Below are 8,100 nucleotides of genomic sequence, written 5' to 3' on the forward strand. Positions count from 1 at the left end.
TCCTCTTTTCTCAACAACCTCTCCAACACTTGTTGTTTGTAGCTGTTTATGATGGCCATTCTGACTGGTGTGAAGTGTTATTTCATTGTGGTTTTAATTTGCAACTCTCTGATAGCTAGTGATATCGAACATCATTTCATGTGTCTTTGGATCCTCTGTATGGCCTCCTTGGAGAAGTGTCTGTTCAAGTCCTTTGCTAATTTTTTAATTGGGTTGCTTGTCTTCTTAGGGTGGAGTCGTGTAAGTTCTTTATATATTTTGGAGATTAAACCCTTGCCTGAGGTATCATTGGCAAACATGTTTTCCCATAAAGTTGGTTCTCATTTTATTTCGATACTGCTTTCTTTAGCTGTGCAGAAGCTTTTTGTTTTGATGAGGTCCCGTTTGTTTATTCTTTCCTTTATGTTTCTTGCTCAAGGGGACATGTCAGTAAAAATGTTTCGGCATGAAATATCTGAGATTTTCTTACCTATGTTCTCCTCTAGGACTTTAATGGTGTCATGGTTTACATTTAAGTCTTTTACCCACCTTGAATTTATTTTTGTATAAGGTGTAAGTTGGTGCTCGAGTTTCATTTTTTTGCACGTAGCTCCCAACACCATTTGTTGAAGAGGCTATTTTTACTCCATTTTATGTTGCTGCCTCCTTTGTCAAATATTAATTGACCATGCCGACTTGGGTTTATTTCTGGGCTCTCTATTCTGTGCCATTGGTCCATGTACCTGTTTTTATGCCAGTACAAGGCTGTGTTGATTACAGTGGCCTTGTAGTATAGTTTAGTGCCAGGCATCGTGATCTTTCCTACTTTACTCTTTTTTCTCAAAATTGCAGAAGCTATTTGGGGTTGTTTATGGTTCCATATAAATTTTCAAACTGTTTGTTCTATGTCTGTGAAAAAAGCCATTGGTAACCTAATAGGTTTGCATTGAATGTGTAAATCACTTTGGGTAGTATGGACATTTTGGTGATATTAATTCTTCCAATCCATGAACATGGTATATATTTGCATTTGTTTGTGTCTTCCTTGATTTCTTTCCTCAGTGTTATGTAGTTTTCTGAATACAAGTCTTTTACCTCTTTGTTAGGTTTATTCCTAGGTATTTTATTTTTCTTTTCACTATTTCAAATGGGATTTTTTTCTTGATCTCTGCTTCTGCTGTTTCATTGTTGGTGTACAGAAATGCCTTTGATTTCTGGATATTGACTTTGTATCCCAGTGTTTTGCCAAATTCGTGTGTTAGGTCAATCAGCTTTTTTCCCAAGTCTATAGGATTTTCCACATACACTCTCATGTCATCTGCAAACAGTGACAGTTTTGTTTCTTCCTTTCCGATTTGGATGCCTTTTATTTCTTTTTCTTGTCTGATTGCTGTGGCTAAAACTTCCGGTACTATATTGAATGGAAGTGGTGAAAGTGGACAGCCTTATCTTGTTCCTGATCTTAGTGGAAAAGATTTTAATTTTTGCCCATGGAGTATGATGTTGGCTGTAGGTCTCTCATATATAGCCTTTATTATGTTGAGGAATGCTCCCTCTATTCCCACTTTGCAGAGTGTTTTATCATAAATGGGTGCTGTACCTTATCAAATGCTTTTTCTACATCTATTGATATGATCATGTGGTTTTTGTCTTTGCTTTTGTTTATGTGATGTATTACATTTACTGATTTGCGAATATTGTACCATCCTTACATCCCTGGAATGAATCCCAGTTCGTCAAGGTATATGATCTTTTTAATGTATTGTTGGATGCAGTTTGACAGTATTTTGTTGAAGATTTTAGTGTCAATGTTCATCAGATATATTGGCCTGAAGTTTTCTTTCTTTGTCGTGTCTTTATCTGTTTTTGGAATTAGGACGATGTTGGCCTCATAAAAAGAGTTTGGGAGTCTTCCATCTTTTCGGATTTTTTGGAATAGTCTGTGAAGGATAGGGGTTAGCTCTTGCTTAAATGTTTTGTAGAATTCTCCTGTGAAACCATCTAGCCCAAGGGCTTTGTGTTTTGGGAGTTTTTTGATTACGGCTTCAATTTATTTTGCTGTTATTGGCCTACTCAGGCTTTCTGCTTCTTTTTCATTGAGTTTTGGAATATTATATTTTTCTAGAAATTTGTCCATTTCACCTAGGTTTTCAAATTTGTTGGCATACAGTTTTTCCTGGTAATTTCTTACCATCCTTTGTATTTCTGTAGTATCAGTTTTAATCTCTCCTCTTTCATTTCTGATTGTGTTTATTTGGGTCTTCTCTCTTTTTTTCTTGATGAGTCTGCTTAAAGGCTTGTCGATTTTGTTTATCTTTTCAAAGAACCAGCTCTTGGATTCATTGATCTTTAAAATTGTGCTTTTAGTTTCTATGCCATTTAATTCTGCTCTGACCTTGGTTATTTACTTCCTTCTGCTTGCTCTGGGCTGTCTTTGTTGTTGTTCTTCATGTTCTTGTAGGTGTAGCGTTAGGTTGTTTGTTTGAAATATTTCTGTCCTTTTTAGGTATGCCTGTATTGCTATGAACTCCCCTGTCAGGACTGTCTTCACTGTGTCCCATAAGTTTTGGGTTGTTGTGAGCTCATTTTCATTTGTTTCCAGAAACCTTTTGATTTCTTCCCTAATTTCATTCTTGACCCATTCATTGTTTAATAGCATGCTATTTAATCTCCAGGATTTTGAGTGTTTGGGTTTTTTTTTTTTTCCTTTGGGTTGGTTTCTAGCTTCAGTCCCTTGTGATCCGAGAAAATGCTTGGTATGATTTCAATTTTCTTGAAATTGTTGAGGCTTGTTTTGTGTCCTATCATGTGGTCAATCTTTGAAAATGTTCCGTGTACATTTAAAAAGAATATGTATTTAGCTAGTTTGGGATGGAGGGCTCTGTATATATCAGTTAAGTCCATTTCATGTAGGGCATTGTTCAATGCCATAATATCTTCATTGAAGTTTTGTTTCGAAGATCCATCCATTTTTGACAGTGGGGTGTTAAAATCACCCGCTATAATTGTGTTGTTGTCAATATCTTTCTTGAAGTCCTCTAAGATTTTCTTTATGTATTTGGGTGCTCCTATGTTGGGTACATATGTATTTACAATATTTATGTTTTCTTGGTGGATTCTTCCCTTGAGTATTATGAAGTGACATTCTGGGTCTCTCTTTAGGGCCCCTTTTTGGAAGTCTGTTTTGTCTGATATGAGTATTGCCACCCCACCTTTTTTTTCCTGTCCATTTGCTTGGAAATTTTGTTTCCAGCCCTTCGCTTTCAGCCTGTGCGGGTCTTTTATCCTGAGGTGGGTCTCTTGTAGGCAACATGTGTGGGTCATGTTTTCTTATCCATTCAGCTATTTTATATCTTTTGAGTGGAGCATTTAATCCATTTATGTTTAAGGTTATTATTGGTAGGTACTTATTCAGTGCCATTTACGTACATGTGTTCCTCTCTCTCTCTCTTTTTCTTCCTTTCCTGAAAGCAGTCCCTGTAGCATCTCTTGCAGAGGTGGTTTAGTGGAGGTGTATTCTTTTAGACTTCTTTTGTGTGGGAAGCTTCTTATTTGGCTTTCTATCTTGATTGAGAGCCTTGCTGGGTAAAGTAGCCTTGGTTGCAGACTTCTGGTTCTCATTACTTGGAATATTTCTTGCCACTCTCTTCTGGCTTGGAGTGTTTCCATTGCGAAGTCAGCTGTTAGCTTTATTGTGGCTCCGTTGTATGTTACTTCCTTTTTCTCCCTTGCTACCTTTAAGATTCTCTCTTTGTGTTGAAATTTTGCCATTTTAATGATGATGTGTCTTGAGGTGGGTGTCTTTGGGTTCCTCTTGATTGGGACTCTCTGTGTTTCTGGATTTGTGTGACTTTTTCTCTCATCAAATTAGGGAAGTTTTCCATCATTACTTTTTGAAATAGGTTTTCTATCCTTTGTTCTTCTTCTTCTCCTCCTTGTGGTATCCCTATTATATGGATATCATTACGGTTCATATTGTGTTTCATTTTTCTTAATCCCTCTTCATTCTTTCTGAGCCTCTTTTCCTTTTCTTGCTCTTTCTGGGTGTTTTTTTCTACTTTGTCCTCCAATTTGCTAATCCGGTCTTCTGCTTCATCAATCCTGCTTTTCATTCCTTCTACTGTGTTCTTCAGTTCAGAAATTGTATTCTTCATCTCCTCTGGCCCTTGTTGATAGTTTCTATTTCCTTTTTCATGTTGATATAATTTTCAGCGAGATCATTGTAGCTTCCCTGCAGTTTCTCATAGCTCATTGTGGGTTCATTGAGCTTCCTGATAATCATTGTTTTGAACTCAATATCTGATAGTTGAGTTGTCTCTATTTCATTTAGCATTTTTTCTGAGGCTTCCTCCTTTCCCTTCATTTGGAGATTCTTTCTTTGTCTTCTCTTTGTTCGTGAGACTCTTCTTGTTAGCCTCTGTTTCTTAAATTGATCTGTTCTAGTTCCCTGTGATTATGCTGTGAACTTGTATGATCGAATACCTGTGAGATTCACTGATGCAGTCTTATTCATGTATCCTGGTGTTCACAGTTTCCCCCTACTCTTTTTTTGTGATCAGTTGGAGGAGTACGGCAAAATGTTTTAAGGCAGCAAAACAGTATTCTATGATATTCACACTCCAGCCAGTAGAGAAGAGGTGGGAGATCCTTTGGTTACATATTGTGTTAACCGTGATCTTCTACCCTACTAGCCACAATTTAGAAAGAAATGGAAGAAGACTCTTACTGGGGACCAAAGTATTGTTAGTTGGATTTAGAAAGCTGTGAGTCTGTGGGAGGTCAGATTCTGAGGTAGGGTGGGAATAAATTATTAGTAAATAGGAGTAGTGTGTAAAAGAATAGGGACAATCCCCACAGTAATAGAGTTCAGGAAATTTCAAAGTGGGCTGAGATCTGGGAGGAGTGTTGTGTAGTATTTACAACTGTATGAACTAAGTCTTATTTACAGTAACATTATAGGAACAATCATGTGGCAGAATCTATGAGATGTAGATAATAAGAATAAGGAGTATAGAACCTTCAGTGGTGTACTAATGGAACACAAATGAAGGACAGTAAATTATTAACACACTGTGAATGAGATAACAGGGGGAACCTATCAAACAATAGTATAACCAGCCAAGCAAAGAAGAAATATACAGAAAGAAAAAGAATACCAAAATACTATTAAAATGAAATGTCAGAAAAGTGAGAAAAAGATCATACAAATTTGCAGTAACTTTTAGGCTCAAAAAAAAAGAGAAAAAAAGAAGAGGATGGAATGCAGGAGAGATAAATTTGGAGTGGAAGGAATAATACTAGGATGAAAGGAAGAGAAACATAAGGAATTGAGAGATATAAAAATAATAAGAATTAAAAAATAAAAAGTCACTTATAAAACAAGATAAAATCAAACAATCAAACAACAATAGCCAAAACAACAACAACAACAACAACAACAACAACAAAAACAACCAACCAAAGAAAAAAAAAACCTCTTGTTGGTTTCTAGCTGGCCAAACCAGTTTTTCTTGTCTTGCTGGCTTCAGCAGGCTGAGGTGCCATTGGAATGATTTTCACTCTTCCAAGTCAGTACTCAGTCAATCTCCCATGTACTGTCCCCAGGGCTAGCAGCGTGCCCTCCCCAGATCCGATCTGATGCCTTCCCTCAGGACCCTGAGTGTTGGTATGGGCACTCCCAGGCACACTCTCTGGAGCTTACTGCCACGGTCTCCCGGGCTCCAGGGCCCTGTAGAGCATCTGCATCTTTTCTGGGTTCATGGTGTAAGCTCCAGGGATCGTGAGGGGTTGTGCCCTTCCCCCAACTACCTGCTGTGGGCTCCAGGAACCCATGAAGTGCTGTGTCTTTTCGGGGTTCACAGTGTGAGAGTTGGGGATCCTGAAGGGATATGTACTCCCCTGAGTTCGCCACCGCAGGCTCCAGAAATCCGCGAACCCCCGTGCCCTTCCCTTGTTCATGGCTGTGGGATCTGGGTCTTCCACAGAATCACACTCTCACCAGGTTGGGGGCACGGGCACAGGGCCAGGCCACCCTTAGTTGTGCAGGCTGGGGCACTCACTCTTCCCAGGGCTATGCGTGGGTGCTCTCAGATCCTGTGTGACTGTCTCTCAGTCTCACTCCCCTCTCTGTGCCATCAAGCAACAAGGCCTCCCCTGGTGCTGCTCAATCCTTGTTGTCTGAGGAGGGGGCAGTGACTCCTCTCTCCCGGGTGCCCTGAGGCAGACCCCGGAACACTGGGTCCGGGGGCTGCAACCTCCCTGGTCCCAGTGCTAATCCCTGGGTCCTTATTATGCTGAAGCAGTCTCCTTACCATCTGGTTTTTCAATGTCCTCTATAATTTTTGATGTCCTGTTTTCATAAATGTTGTGATATCCTAGGCCCCTTGCTCTGTTCCTGCGCAGATCTGAAAGTTTCTCTCCCCTGCATAGAGGAAGGGGATTACGCTCCCTCCAACAAAGCCACCATCTTCCCCACTGTGAATCTTGATACTACAAAGGAGTTTGATAATTAAAAGGGTTGCGATGTTTAAGAATACTGAATTTTGAGGGATAATTAAATAGCAGTCACAGGACAGAATGAGAAATTTGAACAGACAGATATGAATCTTCCAGAACTGAAAGCTCAAAATTGCTGGAAGATTAGATCATAATAGTCATTTTTTATAAACCTGCTGTGGGTATACCTTCAAAAAAGAGTATTTACTGACTGTCAATCAACTGTGGCCTGGTTAGAGGCAGCAGGATCTGAGAAGGTCAGAGGCTAGGCTCTGTAGTCATGTGTGATGAATTTTTCTGTTGCCTATCACAGCAGGAAAAGTGAGTGCAAGGTGGAGAAGAGATTTACATTTTTTTCATTACTGCTTATATGAAGATTATATTTCCATTTAAAATCTTTTCACTGAAAGCTCTTGGAAAAATTGACTCCTAAAGCAAGTATTATTTAGAGAGTTTGGGACATGGCTTTCTGGCAATGTGTAGGTTTGAATGTGAGTAGCAGACAATTCCTGTGCTGGGTCTCTTGGATTCTTCTGGCTGGTGTTCTATACACTACCTGGCCTTCCCTATTTCTGCTACTGCTAGAAATGTCCCTGCTACTGTTTTGACATTCTACAATACATTCTCCAATGAACCTTCCTTTGTTGTCATCTGGAAGTGACCCATTCTCTATGCACATAAATTAGTCATTGCAATTTTATCCAAGAAATCTTGGGAGGAGGGGGAGGTGGTTGATCTCGGATGAGACTACTTCTGCTCTAATCTTCAAACCAGTTGTATTGGTATAAGGACAACTTCTACCAGGTTTAGGAAGGGAAATGAAAATAAAAATAAAAAAAAATAGTGGTACATTGCTCTCCCCCTAACAAATGTAACTATTGCCTTTACCATTAGGCAGCTTTTTGTCCCTTACCTCACACTCTGACATTCCTTAAAAAAAAAAAAAAAGAAAAACAAACAAACAAAAGAACCAAACCAGAGTTGCTCTCTTTTTGAGCCTCATATTGTTTTTTTTCCCCCAATAGGTTAAGGCTACAACTGATAATAAGCAAAGGCTTTGGTTCCAGGGCTCTCAAACTACCCCTTTTCAAGTTTACAAAAATTGTTTTACAATTAAAATTAGATGTGAAATCTCATTTATTCATGTAAGTGGCTCTTCCTTTCATATTTTTGTGTGGCTATAACTTGAGATGTTTTTTAACCACAAGCTTTTCATTAAGTAGAAAATGTAATTATTATATTACAGAGGAAAAGAAAAACACTCCCAGTGACCTGTCTAAAGGATTTCTTTAATAAATGACAGCTCTCAAGTTAGAGGAAGAATTGGACTGATTCTGAACAATGGGAACAAGGCAATCAAATCAGGATATTTTCAAGAATAACATCACTGCCCTAATAATTAGGTTTATGCTGTGTAAAGCTTGTAAGCACTTTATTAAAGGCATACTTGGAAATATAAAAACCATTGCATTCTAGGCACAATAAGGCAAAATGATAATTGATGAACAATCTTAAAGGTCTTTCAGTAGGTAAAAGGCTTACTGGAATGTCTAAATGTCTGCAGCATCATTTGAAATAAAATTTTATTTAATGTAGTTCAGGATCTCATTCCAATAATCTTCAAGC

The sequence above is a fragment of the Phyllostomus discolor genome, chromosome X (genome assembly GCF_004126475.2).
Source record: "Phyllostomus discolor isolate MPI-MPIP mPhyDis1 chromosome X, mPhyDis1.pri.v3, whole genome shotgun sequence".
In the NCBI taxonomy this organism is placed as follows: domain Eukaryota; kingdom Metazoa; phylum Chordata; class Mammalia; order Chiroptera; family Phyllostomidae; genus Phyllostomus; species Phyllostomus discolor.